We start from the raw sequence: 21,740 nt of genomic DNA, 5'->3' as shown, positions 1-21,740 counted from the left end.
TCATGTTGCATACAATTTACTAAATATTTTAATTTATGGTCTAAAATGTTTTTTTCTGGATTAAAAATTCTTCAGCCATGAACTCCAAAGTGAGTTTTAAATTACATGACCTTTTCAAATTGTGTGACATCCTGAGACTTAATTATAAATAAGTTCTACCACTCCAAGCATCCTACCACCTTCATAATTCATTTACAATTACATTATATAGTTATACAGACAAATACTCGATTTATTAAAACATTTTATCTTAATTGTTAAATCTAAGATAAATAAATTTCAATCTTGAATTTAAGTGCTCTCATTATATTAACATAACAGCAATAATCATAGTTCCCTCTCGTATTTACTGAGTATTTACTATGTACTTGGCAGAGAGTCTCAGTAAGTTTATTTCCTTTTTAATTCTCATAACCAGTGAACTAACACAGTATTCTTGGCTGCTTATTACAAACATGGAAAGGATAGCTCAAAGAAGGCAGGTAACTGTCCATGTTCACATACATGTATGTGACAGAGCTGATATTTTTAGCCAGTTCTATCTGATTTGAGTCTCTTCCCTCCACAATTGAAGGATCTGCCTGTTCATTAGACCAAAATGCTTTACATAAAGACCAATAAATTCAGTTGAAAGAAAAATCTATGCTAGAATTTCATCAGTAAGACAATCGAAATACAAGTCAGCTTTGCAAAACGGAGGAAATTTTGTTCTTGAGAGATAGGATCTGGAAGCGCAGAGATGAGGATTGTTGCAAACTAAACTGTCTCTCTCCAAAATTCATATGTTGAAGTCTCAATCCCCAGTACCTCAGAATGTAACCAGATTTGCAAAACAAGATCTTTACCAAGGTGACTAAGTTACAAGGAGGCTATTAGAGTGGGGACCAAATCCAGCTTGACTGGTGTCCTTATACGAAAGACAGGAAGGATTGCCCACAAAAAGAGAAAAGATCATATGAGAATGCAGAGTGAAGGGAGGCCACTTGCAAGCCAAAAAGAGAGGCCTCAGGAGCAGCCAAACCTGCTGGCACCTTGATCTTCAACTTCAGCCTCCAGAACTCTGAGGAAATAAAGGTCTGTTGTTGAAGCCACACAGCCTGTGGTATTTTGCTATGACAGTCCTAGCAAACCAACACATAGAGGGTCCATAAGATGAGGTGACAATTGTGATCAAAAGCAAATCAAAAAGACACCAAAGGGTGCAAAAATACCAAAACACTAAAAATAATTTAAAAAAAAGAAGTAAAATGTATTTATATTTAACTAGAGTATTGAGAGATCACTGCTGCCACATCTAGGGTCTAAATGACAAGGGACTTAAACTCAAGGCTGCAGAACAGAGGGTATCCAGTAGACAACTGGGAGCCTGTGAGAGTTTATGAGGAAGAGAACAGCATGATCAGAGCTAAGATTCAAGGAATTTAAAGACGTAATGAGCAGTAGAGCACGGGATGGTTTTTAGTAAAAAAGAGAAGGTAAAGAAGCAAGTTGGAAAGCTACAGCAAAAAAACAAAAAAAAGTCCAGGGAATCTGAGTGACAATAACAATTAACATGAGAAGACAGAGACAAAGAAACATGAAAACAGCAGTAATGGAACTTGACATTAAAAAGATTTCCAAAACTGTCCAACTGGCAGAACTTAACTTTAAAGTATATTACTTTTTTCCCCCTTTTAAAATTACACAAATCCTTAAAACATGGGATCGGTTTTAACCTGTTGTAGTTAAGTCCTCTTGCAGGGTCATTACTTGGGTGTAATTTTCTCTCCTTGATTTGTTTTTGACGGGGAACAAAAGAGAAAGGACATCTGAGTCCCCAGTTCCATATTTCAGAAAGGTTGCTCCCTGCAAAGTTAAACATCTGCTTCCCATCAGTCGCAGATGTGGCACCGTTTTGCAGCGTGGCCCAAGGCTGAAATGCAGCACGCTCAGTCTTAGCATCTCATTCATCAGGAGCTTCCCGACAATCTTCCAACGATGGACAAAGCACCACAAATGACGTCTTCCCATTCTCCCTCCTCTTAATGTGGGGCTGACAATGTCTGGGCTCTGAGACTTGGAGTATTATTCCTGCCTACCTTTCAATGGGTTTCTTTGAGATCTCATTGAATCCCAGGCCCTGTCTTCAAAATAGGGGAACAAATGTTAAGGGTGAGAAAGGAGACTCATTCCATTTGCAGGGCAATCTAAGAGCATCTCTAGCTAGCCTCTTCCATTCCAAGAGTGATTAGTATACACTTTCTGTACAAAATAAAATAAGGATAACACGGGAGAGAATAAAATTAAACTTTAGCAGGAAAGAGTATCCTACTCAGTAAATTTTACTTACTTTCTCAGCAGCAACGAGCAGTCACAAAGCTGCAAGATCGTTAATCCATAATCAACGCCATCCACGTAAAAGTCTTTTGGATTGGAGGAAAGCATTGGCTCCTTAACCCTGAACCTCTGAAAATAGACACTGCTTCTCTCTATCACAAGCCTAAAGAGTCACGTCATCCCCGCAGCTCCTATTCAAAGGAAACTTGGAGAAAAACAACTTTCCCTAAAACTTGTTGGCTGAACAAGTGACTACTTAAGTAAATCTGCAAATACGTATCAAGTGTCTTCTATAAGCTATTTTAGGTGGTGAGAAAAGCATTAAAATCCTGGCCATGTTGGCAGTTTGATTAAAGTGGGGGACACTTACAATAAATAAAACATACAATATTTTATATATGTATAACATAATATATATCATGATATATAATATTGATATATGAATATTAATATTATAAATTATATTGTTAATTATAAAAATTAAATTATATTTGTTATAATTATAATGCAACATACAATATTGTAAGTAATACATATGTTGTATTTTTATCAATATATGTGTTATGTTATATAATATATAGTATGTTAAATACATATAACACAATATATTATACTATATACTATACATATTATATATTATATATGTCAGAGTAATAACTGATATGTGGAAAAATAAGGCTAGTTATAGGATTAGAAAGTGTTGGGGAATGGGTTGCATTTTCCTATGGGGTATTCAGAGTTGTCCTCACCGAAAAGGGGTGGAAGCCTGGGCAAAGCAAGTATCCTAGAGAAGTATATTCCAGGGCGAGGGTGGAGCAAGGGCAAAAACCATGAGCATGTGTGGGGGTTGGGATAAAGCAGCTGGAGTGGACTGAGAGAATTCTGGAGGGTGGGAGATAAGACATCACCCAGGGACCAGAGGATGAGGACGTTATCAGGCACTGAGCTTCTGTAGTGAAGGAGATGGGGAGTCTCCAAGGGTTTGGGCACATCAGTGGCATCTTATCACTGAAGTATTGGCAGGATTGTGCTGACTGCTGGGTGGAGAGTAGACTATAATACTGGGATTTAGGATGGATTAATATTGGCAAAGATCTAAAACTGATGACAGGTATATAAGGCAAGTGCACCAAAAACAATGCAAAAAGAGGATTTGGAGCAAAAACAAAACTCATTTTGAATCTAAGTATAACATGTAATCATTCTATGCAAAAAGTTCCCCAGAGTTTCATTGTACAGACATGAAGATGAGACACATCTTTACGCTTCAGAGTCTGTTCTTACCACTGTTTCCTAAGATCAGTGAGCCATATTCTTCTCTTCTCTCCTTTAACTGGTAAATGGTTTATGCTCCTTTACTTTTTGCTTAGCTTTGGAAAGGAGTTTCCAGTTTTTGAAAGTCGATAGTCTTATTTCTTTTCCCCACAATTAATGCTGAGTAACGGATTTGGGACCATCTGGGCAACCTCGGTTATGCTATGATTGCATATCCCATAGGCTTGTTGTGATTAGGAAAGGCAAAGGGAAATAGTACATCCCAAGTACGTGGGCTATACTTAATTTTAAAGAAAAAAAATGTTGTATCATCACATACAACATCTGGTGGAATTCAAGATTAAGTTACAAATGGTTTTGAAGGCCAATTATTAGACAAGTGACACCCTTTGAAACTAGGCTGTGGTTTCACTACCTGGCAGATTTTTACTGATTGCTCTAAATCAGTACTTACTTATCTTACTTACTGTGGGATCTTTAACACGCATTACATTTAGATTGAGCTAAAAGGGCAGACAGTAGTTTCTTGTTTAGAGTGAAATGGAAGTGCAAAGTACAGAAGTGATAAAAGGGTAATAATTACTTCCTATATCTGCATTGATTTCCCATCAGGGAAATGTAATGTGTCATATTTGATTCCCAAGTGCCTGAGTTTTTACATTAACAATAATAGTAATAGCTATTATTTATTGTACCAAAATTTTTTACAAGCCTTGTATTTCTTCCTCAGACTCTTTCTCCATTTATCAAATAGTAAATTTAGACTTCAGGAAGGTTTAGGCCACTTACTAGCATTCAAACAAACAGAGTCATGGAGACACAATTCAAACCAAGGCATCCTGATCCATAGCAGTCACCTGCAAACCTTACATTATGCTGAATTAATTTACATTGCTCTGCGATGTGCATTACTGTCCATGTGCCACAGTAAACCTTATAGGATAAAAAATGTTTAATCTGGTCAATTTATTCCTCTCTATCTTGACATTGTATTATTTCTTATATTTCTCAGTTACAGTTTGGCACAAAAAAACTTGCCAGTTCCTCATACATGGATAAAAACATCAACTATGCTGGGTTCTCTGGCGACTCTTTGTTCAAAGATTTATTGCTGCCACCAAACTGGCCTTTATCCATATAAATTCACTTTTACATAAAAAATTTTAAAGAAGAATGGCAACTCATCTCTGTCCAGTTACTAACATTTATTACGAGGATGAAATACATTCCCAAAACTTCTATGTTCTAGAAAACAGAGAAGTATAAATATTTACTTTGCATTCGTTTTTAGTGGTGAATATTATCTTTAAAAAGCTCTGAATCAATGACAGGACAAGAGACACAAACAATGCCCTTTCTACCTTCTGGTTTTTGTATATATAAATTCAGTGTCATAATTTACTGAATATTAGTGACTTCAAAAATATATTGGATTCTGTTATTCTGTATTTCAGCTGGTAACGATAATGCAAAAGCCTGAAATATTTTTTCTTTTGGTATCTGGAACTTTCAAGAGTTGACACAACTTTTTTAATGCAATAGTTTCAGTCCTCAAAAATCATAGCAAATCAACCCTGATCCAGAAGCCATTTAAGGGTCTTGATATTTCAAGAAATGCAATAATAAATTTATGATTTTAAAAAAGTAGAAACAGCATTTGCAAGAAACATGACAACTTCTGAGGAGAAAGTGAAACTATTTTACAAAGTTAGCTAAAGTATAGGGTCTGACTTCTGACTTTACATTTACTGCTTATATGGAGGGAACGCCAATCCTATCAGTTGCATGGCTATTGTAAAGCTGATATGAGCAGGTGGAACTGAAAAGACTTTGGGAACTCAAAAGCTATTTCATGTGTTAGTTACCATAATAACTTAGACTTCAACCTCCATTGTATTTTGAAAATACATAATTTAAATGAAGTTTCTTTAAAAGGAGGCACAGCTCAATACAAAATCTTCAGCCAAATAGAAAGAGCTTGGCTAAGAACTAAATCACACTTATTTCTATTGGTTTTGACTTTCTCATCAATAGAGTTCTTATTTCTTCTCACTACAGTGTCATTACCATGATAAGTGATTATTATTAACTAAATTAAAGTAATTATGTATGTTCAGTGTTATTCAATTATGTTCTTTTTCATTAGAAGCATATAAAATGTATTTAAAAGGGAAACACCAATAAACTCATAAGACATTTAACCCAGACAATGAAGAGTACAAATTAAGCACAAATTTAAGTAACTCATGTACATCACAATTTACATATCCTCTCAGTGTTCTATATTAATAGACCTCTCGTCGAATCTTTCGTGGATGTAATTTAATGATAAAGAAAACTCTTAAAAGTGACTCCAAAGAAAAATAAGTGTCTTTTCAAGTTAATATTTGTAGTCCCTATAATGATATTAGTTCTTAATTTATTTGCTTATAATTTTGTTTGTTTTGGATTGTTTATTTTTAGAGATGAGATTTTTGCTGTCACCCAGACTAGAGTGCAGTGACACAATCACAGCTCCCTGCAGCCTCAACCTCTGGGGCTCAGGAGATCCTCCCACTTCAGCCTCCCAAGTAGCTGGAACCATGTGCCACTACGCTCGCTAATTTTCTTTATTTTATAGAGATAGGGTCTCATTATGTTGCCCAGGCTGGTTTCAAACTGGGCTTAAGTGATCCTCTCACCTCAGCCTCCCAAAGTGCATGGATTATAGGTGTCAGCCACCATGCCCAGCCAATTTACTTACAATTTTATTTATTTTTATTTATTAAATGCTGAGCTGAGTTCTGAGAATAAAGAATTGAACAAAGAAAAATCTCTGCAGAAAAAGTTCTCAGTCTTCCAGGGATGACAAATGGTGATACAACACAATTATATGAAATAAAATAAGCATAATAAACTGAGCATTTGCAAAAGAAACCCACATACAAAAGATGCTTTGTCTCAGCCCAAAATCTCCTTAAACCAATAAGCAACTTCATCAAAGTCTCAGGATACAAAATCAATGTGCAGAAATCACAAGCATTTCTATACACCAATAACAGACTAACAGAGAGCCAAATCATGAGTGAACTCCCATTCACAATTGCTACAAAGAGTATAAAATACCTAGGAATACAACTAACAAAGGATTTAAATGACCTCTTCAAGGAGAACTACAAACCACTGCTCAAGGAAATAAGAGAGGACACAGATGGAAAAATATTCCATGCTCATGGTTAGGAAGAATATTGTGAAAATGGCCATATTACCCAAAGTAATTTATAGATTCAACACTATCCCCATCAAGCTACCTATGACCCTCTTCACAGAACTGGAAAAAACCACCTTAAACTTCATATGGCACCAAAAGAGAGCCCACATAACCAAGTCAATTCTAAGCAAAAAGAACAAAGTTGGAGGCATCACATTACCTCACTTCAAACTAGACTATAAGGCTACAGTAATCAGAACAGCATAGTACTGGTACCAAAACAGAGACATAGACCAATATAACAGAACAGAGGCCTCAGAGGCAACACCACACATCTACAACCATCTGATCTTTGACAAACCTGACAAAAACAAGCAATGGGGAAAGGATTCCCTGTTTAATAAACGGTGTTGGGAAAACTGGCTAGCCATGTGCAGAAAGCAGAAACTGGACCCCTTCCTTACACCTTACACTAAAATTCACTCCAAATGATTAAAGACTTAAACATAAGACCTAACACCATAAAAACCCTAGAAGCAAACCTAGGCAAAACCATTCAGGACATGGGCATAGGCAAGGACTTCATGACTAAAACACCAAAAGTATTGGCAACAAAAGCCAAAATAGACAAGTGGTATTTAATTAAACTCCAGAGCTTCTGCACAGCAAAAGAAACAATAATTAAAGTAAACCAGCAACCAACAGAATGGGAAAAACTTTTTGTAATCTTCCCATCTGACAAAGGGCTAATATCCAGAATCTACAAATATCTAAAACAGATTTACAGGAAAAAAAACAAACAAACCCATCCAAAAGTGGGAAAAGGATACGAACAGACACTTTTCAAAAGAAGACATATATGAGGCCAACAAACATATGAAAAAATGCTCATCATCACTTGCATTTCTCTAATGACCAATCAAAACCACATTGAGATACCATCTCATGATAGTTAGAATGGTGATCATTTAAACATCTGTAAACAACAGATGCTGGAGAGGTTGTGGAGAAATAGGAACACTTTTACACTGTTAGTGGGAGTGTAAATTATTCAACCATTGTAGAAGACAGTGTGGCAATTCCTCAAGGACCTAGAAATAAAAATTCTATTTGACCCAGCAATCCCATTACTGGGTATATATCCAAAGGAGTATAAAGACACATGCACACATATGTTCATTGCAGCACTGTTTACAATAGCAAAGACCTGGAACCAACTCAAATGCCCATCGATGATAGACTGGACAGGGAAAATATGACACATATACGCCATGGAGTATTATGCAGCCATCAAAAACAACGAGTTTGTGTCCTTTGTAGGGACATGAACCTAGAAACCATCATTCTCAGCAAACTGACACAAGAACAGAAAACCAAACACTGCATGTTCTCACTCTTAGGCGGGTGTTGAACATTGAGAATGCATGGACACAAGGAGGGGAGTATCATACACTGAGGTCTGTGGGGGGTGGCTAGGAGAAGGACAGTGGAGGGGTAGATAGGGAGCTGGGAAGGGATAACATGGGGAGAAATGACAGATATAGGTGATGGGGAGGAAGGCAGCAAACCACATTGCAATGTATGTACCTATGCAACAATCCTGCATGTTCTTCACATGTACCCCAGAACATAAAGTGCAATAAAATACATAAAAAACGAGATGCTTTGTACCTTTGTATTTTTATTTTGTCCTCATCTTTAGTAATACTGTAAGGTTTTCATCATTTTGTGTCTTTTGAAAAGATTGTGATAGTTGGACATAGGTTAAAAACATTCATAACTATAACTCTGCAGCATTTGAGTTATGTGTAATCATTTTTACACTCAAATACGGATATCATTTCCTTATGAAGCTATTGATATCACTGCAAGTTATTTCTATGGCCAACAGCTCCTTCCACCTTCCTAAAAAGTCATTTGCCTCAAATGTAAAGGAAAAAAAGCACATAGGAGATGATTACTAGAGAGTGTTGGTGAGTCATAGTTAATGTGAGTACAGCTCAAGTGGAGGCAGGTGTCTTGGATAATGGTCAACTCGCCTTGAACCCCAATTCTGTCCAATTACTAGGATGACAGTATTCCACATCTTGATACAATTTAATTACTGCCCCTTGAACAGTATTATGGTAAAAGAATGCAGCTTATGACACTTAATTGAGAAATAATTTAATGATTCATATGTTCCCAAATGACTTACCTTTTATGGTTATATAAACCTCCTAGATAAGCTGTGCAGTTATGACTATTTCTCAAGAGCAGAGTAAAAGCAAGAAAAAATAAAAGCAAATTGGGTTGAGGTTTTCACTAAAATGCCACATTCACCCTCAGTTTCAGACACTTTCACAGTACTCTGAGTAGCAACCATGTCTTTTGCCCACAGGTGACTTAAACTCTGAGGCGAACTCAGGAAGGTAGATTATTAACTGTGAAGGGAGACTTCACCTGTTCTGGGGAAACTAGACGCAAACTCTTGAGTACCATTGGAACCTCTGTGAATTACCGTAGTGAATTTCAATTAACAATGTGTATTAGTCTGTTTTCATGCTGCTGATAAAGACATACCCAAGGCTGGGAAATTTATAAAGAAAAACAGATTAATTGGACTCACAGTTCCACGTAGCTCAGTAGGCCTCAGAATCACGGAGGAAGGCGGAAGGCGGAAGGCAGAAGGCGGAAGGCGGAAGGCAAACCTCACACAGCTCAGGCAAAGAGAAAATGAGAAGTGAAAGGGGTTTCGCCTTATAAAGCTATCAGATCTCGTGAGACTTACTCACCAACACGAGAACAGTATGGGGGAACCGCCCCCATGATTCAATTATCTCCCACCGGGAGATAATACATCAATTATCTCCTCCCTCCCACAACACGTGGGAATTTCAGGAACTACAATTCAAGATGCGATTTAGGTGGGGATACCAGCCAAACCACATCACAATTCGTGGCAGAAGTCATCCACCTGGTACCTTGTCTTAAAGCACAAGATTGGTACTGCAGAAATCCCAAGAAGAAATAGCCCCCCAGATTGCAAAGAGTGCCACACTTAAACGTGCTCCCACTTTTCAAGTACACTATGCAAATGGAAGTGTGTGATTAAGCTCGAGCTTCCTAGTTTTCTTGGATAGCAGCAGAAACCTGCTTTGGTGCATAGTGGTTAAGTAGAAGAGACACTTCTCTTCCTAGTCTCAGTCCTGGGCACACATCAGTCCAAAATCCCAGCTGTATTCTATGTAAAGAGCATCATCATATTTCGTTACCTATCTGACACCAGTCCCAGAAACTATTTTGGACAAAGGGCTTGTGATTATTACACAGGACTTCTTATTTTAATTGCTGAGTGATGTACTTTTTATGAACAAAATAACACGAAAATTTTTCTTTTATTATCTAAGAAACACACCACACCTCTTAAGTGGTGCCTGAGATTCCATTTAAGGAGAAGAAAAGTGTGACACCCACAGTGAGCATTTGAACAGAAAGAGGAAATTCAGTTATTTTCTTCTTGAACTAATATGCTCAATGTAGTGACTACAACTTAACTGGAAGAGAAGAGACGTTATTAGTATCCTGTACCCACAAAGGACACAACTGAAGCACCCAGAGTTGATTGAAACAATCCAAACAAACAAGTATTTTCAGGACTGAGGTTTGAATGCAAGTCCAATGTTCACACTCCCCAGCCTTCAGGGTCTGCCCCATTTGGTACTTTAAATCCCACATGTTAGAACTTGAATGCACACACCCACACACACACAGACGTGCATGCACACACACATACACACACAAAGGGCTTAACAAGTAAGTTTTGTTCTTCAGTTCAATTAGAATGTTGCCAACCTTATAAAATAAAACTTCACATTAAATTGGTTAAATAAGCCAATGAACCTTGTTATTTTATATGTCAAGAAGTCTCAGACGGCACAGATCCAGGACTGAATAATTCAGTGGATCAAAGATGTTGTCAAGGACAGGTCACTTCCCTCTTGCTGCCCTGCCATCCTCAGTCTACTGGTGGTGTCCTTGGCTTGTGCCCTTCAGCACTGCAACACAGCTGCTGAGGGTCCAGGCATCACAAGCAGACACAGCAATGACCAGCAGAGGCAGGAGGCTTCTCTTGCGATGCCTTCTCCCAATCAGCCACACATCCTTCCTGGAAAGTCCTTAGCACACTTCCTCACACTTCACATGGACCACAGTTGTACATATCATTTGCTAAACAGAGCACAGATGAGAAAAATGGAAATAATTTTGCTTGTAAGGAATAAAAAAGAAGTAGGGGATGGTTGTTGTATTTAACCAACAGTATCTGCTATATTCCTTTTTTTTTTTTTTCTGAGACAGTCTTGCTCTATTGCCAGGTGCCAGGCTGGAGTGCAGTGGTGCAATCTTGGCTCACTGCAACCTCTGCCTCCTGCATTCAAGCAATTCTCCTGCCTCAGCCTCCCGAGTAGCTGGGACTACAGGCATGCCCCACCACGCCCAGCTAATTTTCATATTTTTCAGTAGATACGGGGTTTCACTATGTTGGCCAGGATGGTCTCAAGCTCTTGACCTTGTGATCTGCCCATCTCGGCCTCCCAAAGTACTGGGATTACAGGCGTGAGCCACCGCGCCCGGCCATATCTGTGATATTCTTTAAGTTTCTAATGTAGCTGGACTATGCACAGTGATATTAATCATTATGAAAGGGTTAAAAAAGAGATTAATGAGATTAATTAGAATAAGAGTCCAGCCTTTAATTTAAAACTTAAATGGGGATGCAGACAGAAAGATATTAAAAATAGATACAGTTAATCCATTGATACACACACACATACATTTACCTACATAAGTAAATTTATCAATTAAATATACAATTAAAAACAGTATTTTAAACATATGGGTAAAACATGCTGAAAAATCAAACTAGTCTAACTATTGGGATGACTTGAATTTAAAAATAATATTTTCTAGGAGATACAAATGGTAGGAAAGTTATTTTTTGGTTTTGTTTTTTCATTTGATTTTTTGTTGTTGTTTATATTTGGGCTATCTCCTATGAGATTTCTTGAGATTTTTCCTAACTAGAACTTTCAAAGACCAAGGAATACGAAAAGCAGTATTTAATGTCCAGGTGAATGATTATATTTTCTCATTGCATTTTCTTTACCAAGTTTCATTGTATCAATTTAGGATGCAGGAAGACATCAAACCTCTCAAACTCACCAGCATGGAAGCAGATAGCAGATACAGAAAAAACAAGTAACAGGCTGGCTTCTAAAACAGAAAGAGAAGATTTATAGCTGCGTAAAGCTGGCGTGACTTAGGGCCAAGTTCATTCGGCATCCATCCCCCATTGCTCATGTCACAGGAGAATGAGCTGAGGACCACTTTTGCCAGCAATCTCATCTACAGCATTCCAGGAGCCCCTGCCAGACTTGGCAAGGGTACTGAGAAGCACCCTCCTTTTTCCATGCAGCAGAGCTTTGGACAGAATCAGGCCAACTCCACAGGTCACACATAAGCTGCTCCCATCTGCAAATGAGCTGCTTGACTGGTGCTTAGAAGATGCTGGCTCTACTGCCCCAGGGATGGATCGCTACAGGTCATCTCTTGTCTCACCTGAAACGTGGGTGCTTCCTCGAAATCCTCACAAGAAAACATTGATACTTAGTGCTCTGTATCTAAACCCAGTCTTGGAAATGAATATCCCAGTTTGACTCACCTGCAGAACAGTTTTCACCAACCATTAACAGTCTCAGCACATCACCACCCCTTCCTATAACTCCAGGAGGTTCAAATAAACAAAAGAAAATCAAGTTTTATGCTACTAATCCAGAGTAAATCATTTCTCCCCCTGGGAAAGTCAGCAAGTAGAATTGGTCTAAATGAACTATAAAAAAATCTTCAGTTATGAAAGAAAAACATACATACACATGCTCCACATCGATATAGAGATAGAAAAGTCTCTGCTCCTACCTCTAATATAGCCTATCTTTTCAGAGGTCATTGAAATTTGACTTTAAAATATATGTGTTGGGGGCATGGTCAATGGATAGTCACAGTTATCAAAGAACTAAAATCCTTTTTAGGGAAAATACAATCTCTGTAGTTAGACATTTTTTCAGGGTCTGGTACTGAGACCCCTGGTTAGACTGGGATGAGGACTGACATCCTATCAGCAAACCCTTCATGATCCTAAAGCCACTGAGGGCCTTTCCCAGGAGGACCTCACAAAAAGGTCCAGCCCTTATAACAAGCGGCCTGGGATCCAGGGCATTGAAATAGCAGAAGATTGACAGAGCTGGTAGCCTCCTAGTGGTAGTGGAGCAGGAAGGTCAGCATCTTCACCCGCCTCTAGGCTTGGTAGTGTTGGTGGGGACGGGTCTTCCTGCATAAAGATCCACAGGGGCTACTCCAGAGATCACAGGAATCACCTATCTGACCACAGATTTTAGACTTAAAACCAAGCACCAGAAAGGACTGGGACTGGGAAAATGGAGCAGCCACTTGGGAGGCGGTCTGTCACTTTAGAGTCCTCATTTCTATACAGAGATACATAGGGCAATTTAGATACGGTTGTTTCAGAAAACTGGGAGGTAGGTTTAATGATCTCTGGAGGTTCCATTCAGCCCATTCAGCTTCTTTCTCTCTCTTTTTTTTTTTTTTTTTTTTTTTTGAGACGGAGTTTTGTTCTTGTTACCCAGGCTGGAGTACGATGGCATGATCTTGGCTCACCGCAACCTCCGCCTCCTGGGTTCAGGCAATTCTCCTGCCTCAGCCTCCTGAGTACCTGGGATTACAGGCACGCACCACCATGCCTGGCTAATTTTTGTCTTTTTGGTAGAGACAGGCTTTCACTGTGTTGGCCAGGCTGGTCTCAAACTCCTGGCCTCAAATGACCCAACTGCCTTGACCTCCCAAAGTGCTGGGATTACAGGCATGAAGCACCACACCTGGCTAATATTGAATGATTCTAATGAGTAGCACTCATAGTAGGAACTGAGTATATATCCAAAAGACAGAAAATCAGTGTAATGAAGGGTTATATACACTTCCAAGTTTATTGCAGAACTATTCACAATAACCAAGATTTGGAAGCAACCCAAGTGTCTATCAACAGATGAATGGATAAAGAAGATGTACTATATATACACAATGGAGTACAATTCAGCCATAAAAAACAAGATTCTGTCATTTAAAACCATAATTTATTTACTTTTTTTTTTTAGGTGAAATTTCGCTCTTGTCACCCAGGCTGGAGTGCAATGGTACGATTTTGGCTCACTGCAGCCTCTGCCTCCTGGGTTCAAGCAATTCTCCTGCCTCAGCCTCCTAAGTAGCTGGGAATACAGATGTGCGCCACCACGCCTGACTAATTTTTGTATTTTTAGTAGAGATGAGTTTTCGCCATGTTGGCCTGGCTGGTCTAGAACTCCTGACCTCAGGTGATCCACCCACTTTAGCCTCCCAAAATGCTGGGATTACAGGCATGAGTCACCATGCCTGGTCTTTATTTACTTTTTAAAGAGAATCATATTATTTGGTTGAAACCATATTGGTCTTTAGTTTCTAAATGACAGTTATTTAGCTTGGCATGGTTCCTACCAACATCCCAGTCATAATATCTAAAAAAATATAAAAATAAAAATAAAAAAAGATCTTCTACCTCCATTCTTCAATAAAGCAGTAAATTCATAATAATATAAAGACTCCAAATTACTAGGCAAAAATTTGCTGAAATTGAAAAGAAATTTTACCAGGCACAAGATGAATGAATGAAACTGAACTGGAAGAAAAACTGGCTGTTTACACATGAAAAAGGAGAGTCCTGCCTGATTAAAAGACAGAATACATATACTTCATATTTATCCCATTTTGACTACTCCCTAAGAGAAGCAAAATGGCTACCAATTTCAAAATTGGACAACCATTATTTTACCTTAAGGTAGTATTTCTTTGAAATAACAAGAAATCTGTGTGTCTCTCCTCCATTTCCCCCTTTTCCCAATGGTTACACTACTGCATCTATTTGGGACTCTATTTCCAAGGAAAAGTGTTCAGAATAGGGATGGAGGATGCATAGAGCCATGGTTGACTTAGTTATCATACCCTACAAAATGCATCCAGAATTAAAACACAGTCAGTATCTTTAGAAAAAGTCTATTTCAAAACCACTAGATGAATATATGTGTTCTGTAGGCTCAGGCAACAGGAGCATCTCTTACCTCAGTGTATCATAGCCATACCAGATGAAAAGTTTACCATGTCCAGCTTCCTCAATGAAGAGCTAGCTCTTCACTATCTTGGGAGTAGAAACAAGAGCATTCTATATACCCTGTCTGTTTGCAAACACTAAGTGATATATTCCTCTTTATTTAAGGACAAGTAAGAATAAAAAGGAAAACAACTAAATGGAGTTCAATGGTAGAAGGACTTCAGAATAAAATAAAAGAAAAACTCATAAAAACCCAGGACAGGACAGATACAGTGGCTTACATCTGCAGTTCCAGGACTTTGAGAGGCGAAGGCAGATTGATTGCTTGAGCCCAAGAGTTTGAGATCAGCCCAGGCAATATAGCAAGATCCAGTCTCTACAAAATATATAAAATTTAGCTGAGCATGGTGGCATGTACCTTTAGTCCCAGCTATTTGGGAGGCTGAGGTGGGAGGATTACCTGAATCCTGTAGGTGGAGGTTGCAGTAAGCTGAGATCATGCCACTGCACTCCAGTCTGGGCAACAGAGTGAGACCCTATCTCAAAAATAAATAAATAAATAAAACCCAAGCCAGGACAAAAATATGCCTCTGAAAAAGATTTAATCCAGGAATCAAAAGATAATCCTCAACAGGACACAAGAACTGTCTTCTGTAAAGCAAAAGTTGAAATCCATAAGTAAGCAGACAGATTAATGTTAAAAAAAATAAAGTGAAATCAATAGACAAAAAAGAATTAGCAACACAGGTAATCACTAAATCCAAATAAAACAATACACACACACACACATACGCATACATACACACACACACACACACACACACATATCCAGGAGATACAGGGAAGGATTGTATGGCAACTAAAAGTACAATAGCAAAATGAAAATCTGCATTGTAGACTTTTTAAAGCAGAAATGACATGCAAACATTTTGAATCGGTAATTTCAAACCAAACTTGATAACCTTGTCTAAAATAAGGAGGAAAAGGACAGTGATGAAAGGACAGATGATAGATATATTACAGCTATTCCCAAGGATGAAAAAAAATGTGTAAGGGAATCACTAGCAAGAGAAGAAGCACTAATCAAATCCATAATTAAACAGTATTTTCTGAAACTCAAACCTAAACACCTTAAAATGGAGATTAAAAAGCTTCCATCTGTTTTGAATAATATTAATGGAAATGACTCCACAGATGCATAAATTCTGACAAAATTTTGAATTACGAAGAAGAATGCCACTCCACAAAAGATTCTGCTGATAGCAATCAGACCTGCAGATCGGGTGCTTGGAAATAAATAAAATCCTCAAGGATTTTATTTATGTTGCCAACATCGTTCTTATTAGGAGCTGCAAAGTGTCACAATGGAACCATGTTTCCACTTGTTCTTCTTAGATCATACAAATCAGCACATTTCAACACAACAGCCAATTTCCTATTTCCTTTCACCTCCATAGACTTGACTTTGGGTCTATGACAAACCTCTCTCCAATAATTTTGAGCTGATAAACAATCTCCAGATATATCTCTTCACTTTGGTTTTATTTTATTTGGATTTGGTTTTCAAACATCAAAACATCATGGATTCAAAGTTTCCCTTGTGTGTCAAAGGTCAGAAGATCCAGGATGCAATAGTGGGATTTTCCTCAGACTGTTACTAATTAGCTGGAGACCACATGTTTCAGGGAAATAAAAACCAGAAAGAGCAGGAATTTTTATTTAGCTTCAGGCAGTGAAGCATTGGATACATTAGGTAGTATCCTCTATAAGAGGTATAGCATGAAATACAGCTCAATATGGATAACGACTCCGTAAAGTTTTATTCTCTTTGAAACAAATGGATTCTGGGTTTTAGAAGGAGAAAGGAGGGAGGCAATTAGATTATTTTTGAAAATTATAAATAGAATTCATCACCAAAGCATAAAAAGAAATTTGCACATACAGTGTGATAAAAGTTAGGTAAAGGGAATTATTAAATGATAAAAACTACTAAACTTTGCTGAAGTTTGAACTATATCAAGAATGAGGAAACATTGTTGGATATGTTGATTAAGAGGCCACTAACAACAATCTAAATGTGTAGTTTTTACACAAAGAATGTGATATTGGTTGGAGATGAAGCTATTTTGCAAGAAGCACCAGATACAAACTTCTCCATTATGATAATACTAAAAAACAGGTGATAACTAGGCTGTAGCCTAAAGGGAGATTCAAGAAAAAAAATCAGGACCAAGCAAATATTTGGTGTGTGTATAGCTAAGAAGTCTATGGAGAGGGAAGGTTTATATTTGACTATTAATGGAGCAAGGCACCATATGATTAGTAAAGACATGCAAATTAAAAGAACAAATGAAGGAATGTGGTTTTAGCAAGGAAAGAAGACTGTTTCTTAAAAGACAGGGAAAAAGGAAGATGAGATGGATGAAAATACAATATTGAGAATAAGAGATTGGAGGAAGTTCTCATCAAGTTAGTCACAGACCTTTTACCCTTTTATTAACATTGAATATTAATCCATCTATGTGCTGAAATTGAGGAGACATGGATTAGACAGCAACCTTGAAATGCTGGGGAAGGTTTAAATGGTTACAGAATTAAAAAGTCCACTAGAGATTAATATGAAATCAAAAAGAGATGAATTGTGACCTTCCTGGAATCACACAGAATTAATCTTCCTTGAGTCAAATTAACATGACTTTATGGCATTATCCAGACTGGAAAATCATAAAAGGAAAAGGAGATAAAGCACAGTGGAGGTTGCCTGGGGATGTGAAACATGGGATTGATAAAGTGAGGACAGGGAAATTTCTGAGGCAAGTTTTGTTGGCTTTTTTATGAGAGTTACCATTTTTGTGATATGACTTGACCAGCCACAAGGTCTTGACTGATAAGGCAGGTAAGTGGAGCTAGAATAAAAGAGACATTTAGGGAAGATCTCAGGAGATTGGAAAGTATAATGGGAGTAGCAGAGACAGTCAATATCCAACAAATATCCACTGGATTATGTACATTTCTAAGCCTCCGTGACAGCTTTTTGGAGGCCAGGTGATTCGTTCACTTCAAAAAACTGGGAACAGAAATGGAGTGCATCTCTTGCAGTGTGCGGCAGGAAAAAGGTTGCTGGGTCTTCTGCATCCTAATCTTCCACTCTTGAAGTGTTTTTGGAAGCCATGTGTGGATGGAGACAACAATATCACAAGGTAGAAGGAGCCTGGATCCCAAATGGAGACCCTGCCAACACCCACTGCATTGGTGTGAATGAGGAATGAGTTTCTGCTGTGTTAAACCACTGAGACTTAATTACTCTGAAAATGAATAGAATGCCTAGCATGTGTAATGGGGTGGAAAATATGAATGGAAAGGAGGTCGTTCTCTGAGAGCAGATTTTCACATTCTGAGACCTTCAAAGTGGGCCAGTTTCTGATAATCGTGAGATCTAAGATGTGGCCACACTTGGGACTGGTTCGGGAAGAGAAACAACAGAGATCAAAGGACCTAAGAAAATAAAGGAACATTGACCCCAGAACCCTGAAAAGGTCTCAAGGATGAGTTTAATAGTTATGATTAAGAGGAAGACTGACTGCTTTGAGGGTACAAAGCAAGGTAAAAAACTGTCCTCAAGGTTGGAACAATGCAGTATCAATGCATGGCAGAATCTTAAAATAAAAAAAATAAAAAAAAAAAAAAGGCAGGGCAATTGTCTCTAAGTTGCCATGGAGACAAAATATGTCAATTCCTAGTCTTTCCCAGTGCATTCAAGGTGGGAATGGAAGGGACTATACAGGAGAGAAGACAAAGAAGTGGCAGTACCATTAATTTTGGAAGCCTTTCAGTATTCTGATACCAAAGACTTCTGCCCATCAGGATTTAGTTGGGTAACTGGTATCTCATGAAAAGTGAGTTTCTTCCAATGCCCAGGGAAAGACCTGCACAGCTTTGAAAATACCCTAGACTAACTGGCCTTTCCTCAAGTGGCCCATCTTTGTTTTTGTAGATATAATGCCTTGAGATCTAGTATGGTGTGCCCATGTCCCTACCCAAATCTCACCTTGAATCGTAATGATACCCACATGTCAAGGATGGTACCAGATGGAAATAATTGATTCATGGGGGTAGTTTCCCCTGTACTGTTCTCGTGGTAGTGAATAAGTCCCATGAGACCTGATGGTTTTATACAGGGCAGTTTCCCTGCACATGCTTTCTTGCCTGCCGCCATGCAAGATGTGCCTTCACTCCTCTTTCACCTTCTACCATGATTGTGAGGCCTCCCCAGAAATGTGGAACTGTGAGTCCATTAAACCTCTTTTTCTTTATAAATTATGCAGTCTTGGGTATGTCTTTATTAGCAGCATGAGAACTAATACAAGATCTTAGGTTGTATTCTAGTCCCTATGAAAAGGCCTCTTCACTGGTCTTACTGTAGTCATAATTGCCTGGGCTACCTGGCAATGTTTTGTATATGTTTGAATCTTTTGTGATGAGAACAAGGTAGCAACACTCAAAAAAGATTAAATTAAAAAAGATACACATTCTCAAGTAGCATTCACTGGGATGTGTTCCTACATTTCCCCCTCAATCAGAAACCTATTCCTACATTGGTAAGGTTTCACTGATGCTAATGTACTTTGATCAGTGAATTAGCAGAGAAAAAAGTAAGTAAGGCACAGTATCTAAAGTAGGGTTTCTTCTTAACCTGAGGTCTGTGAACAATTTCAAATTGACTCGAGACCCTGTGCATTGGGGCCATTATTATTTTTTCCTGAGGAGGATTCCTATAGCTCTCATCTGAGATACAAGGGGATCTCTAGCCTATAAATAGTTGAAAACTATCTGAAAGAAGCACTTTTGTCCATCGGTTATGATCACTAAATCATGGTTTAAAAAGATATCTAAGATAGAGTTGATAATCACTTTTCCTCTTTCCCAAAGTAAACATAATTAATTCATTGATGACAGAGTAAGAAGTCACATGGGAGTCTCTGGTTCAGGATTTCTCCCTGGATGGATAACCCGCCGCCATTCCTTATTCTTTCTTCATACCCTCTCTATGCCTGGGCATTGATATGGTTTGGCAGTGTCCCCACCCAAATCTCATCTTGATTTGTAGCACCCATAATTCCCACGTGTTGTGTGAGGAACCCAGTGGGAGGTAACTGAATCATGGGGGCGGGTCTTTCCTGTGTTGTTCTCATGAAAATGAATAAGTCTCATGAGATCTGATGGTTTTATAAAGGGGAGTTCCCTTCTAATATGCTGTCTCTTACCTGCCACCATGTAAGATGTGACTTTGCTCCTCATGTGACTTTGCTCCTCATGTGCCTTCAGCCACGATTGTGAGGCCTCACCAGTCATGTGGAACTGTAAGTCAGTTAAGCCTCTTTCTGTTATAAATTACCCAGTCTTGAGTATGTCTTTATTAGCAGCATTAAGAACAGGCGAATACAGGCACTGTTTTATTGTTCTAAAATATATTTTCTCATCTGGTCACCTCTCTGATGACACTCCCCTGACTGGGGCAACTTCACTCACACACACAGTAAGTTTTATAAACCCCAACAAAGGAAAAATACTACAAAATGAGGAGGCAGTGGGAAGAGCTGCAGGAAGATTAAGAATGTTAATCTCTGGGCTGGGCGCGGTGGCTCAAGCCTGTAATCCCAGCACTTTGGGAGGCCGAAGCGGGTGGATCACAAGGTCAAGAAATCAAGACCATCCTGGTCAACATGGTGAAACCCCATCTCTACTAAAAATACAAAAAGTTAGCTGGGCATGGTGGTGCGTGCCTGTAATCCCAGCTACTCAGGAGGCTGAGGAAGGAGAATTGCCTGAACCCAGGAGGCAGAGGTTGCAGTGAGTAGAGATCGTGCCATTGCACTCCAGCCTGGGTAACAAGAGCGAAACTCCGTCCCAAAAAAAAAAAAAAAGAATGTTAATCTCCTATGATATAGTACTAAGTCAACTGATGGAGTTCAAAAATAAAAAGATATACAGATTTTTAACTCTGGAATATTTTCATAATTACCTTTTTCTTAATATTAGAGCAGTGTTCATATCCTTGGCTGCCCATTGGAATCACCTAAGAGATTTAAGGAATACTAATACCTGAGTCTCACCCAATGACATTCTGACTTAACTGCTCTTGGGTGCAGACTGGGCTTTTAAAGCCTTCTCCGCTGAGTCCACTGGGCAGTCAAGGTTGAAAACTACTGCCTAAGAGGAATATGCTAAGAACTGATGCGGCTGGTGTTTATGAAACAGGTATCCGTAGCCCAGAAGTTAATTAAGCTTTATTTCAGTTTTTCTTCTATTAAACTCATGGAAAATTAAAGGTAATATATAAAGATATCTCCTGCATAGTAAGGTTTTCTCTCTCTTTATAGATCATCCACCCAACCATCTCTTTGTATGCATGCAGGGAGAGTTGTCAGGATACACGTGAAATACTAATGATGAATTTGGGGAAAGCAGGTTTTGTCTGCCTTGACTTCTCCTTCTTCTCTGTTTGGAATTTGTGTAATGAACATAAGTCACAATTTTTTGAAAACAATAAAATAATTGCTCATAGAAACAAATTTTTAAATAAAGATTATGAAAATAAAAATAAGTTAGACAAATTAAAATATCAAAATAGGCCGAGCTTGCCTGTAATCCCAGCACTTTCGGAGGCAGAGGCAGGTGGATCACAATCTGGCCAACATGGTGAAACTCCGTCTTTATTAAAAATACAGAAAGTCAGCCAGGTGTGGTGGTGGTTGTCTGTAATCC

The sequence above is a fragment of the Aotus nancymaae genome, unplaced genomic scaffold (genome assembly GCF_030222135.1).
Source record: "Aotus nancymaae isolate 86718 unplaced genomic scaffold, 86718_ANA_hifiasm-v0.15.2.pri h1tg000089l, whole genome shotgun sequence".
In the NCBI taxonomy this organism is placed as follows: Eukaryota; Metazoa; Chordata; class Mammalia; order Primates; family Aotidae; genus Aotus; species Aotus nancymaae.
Note: the sequence above shows the minus strand (reverse complement) of the source record.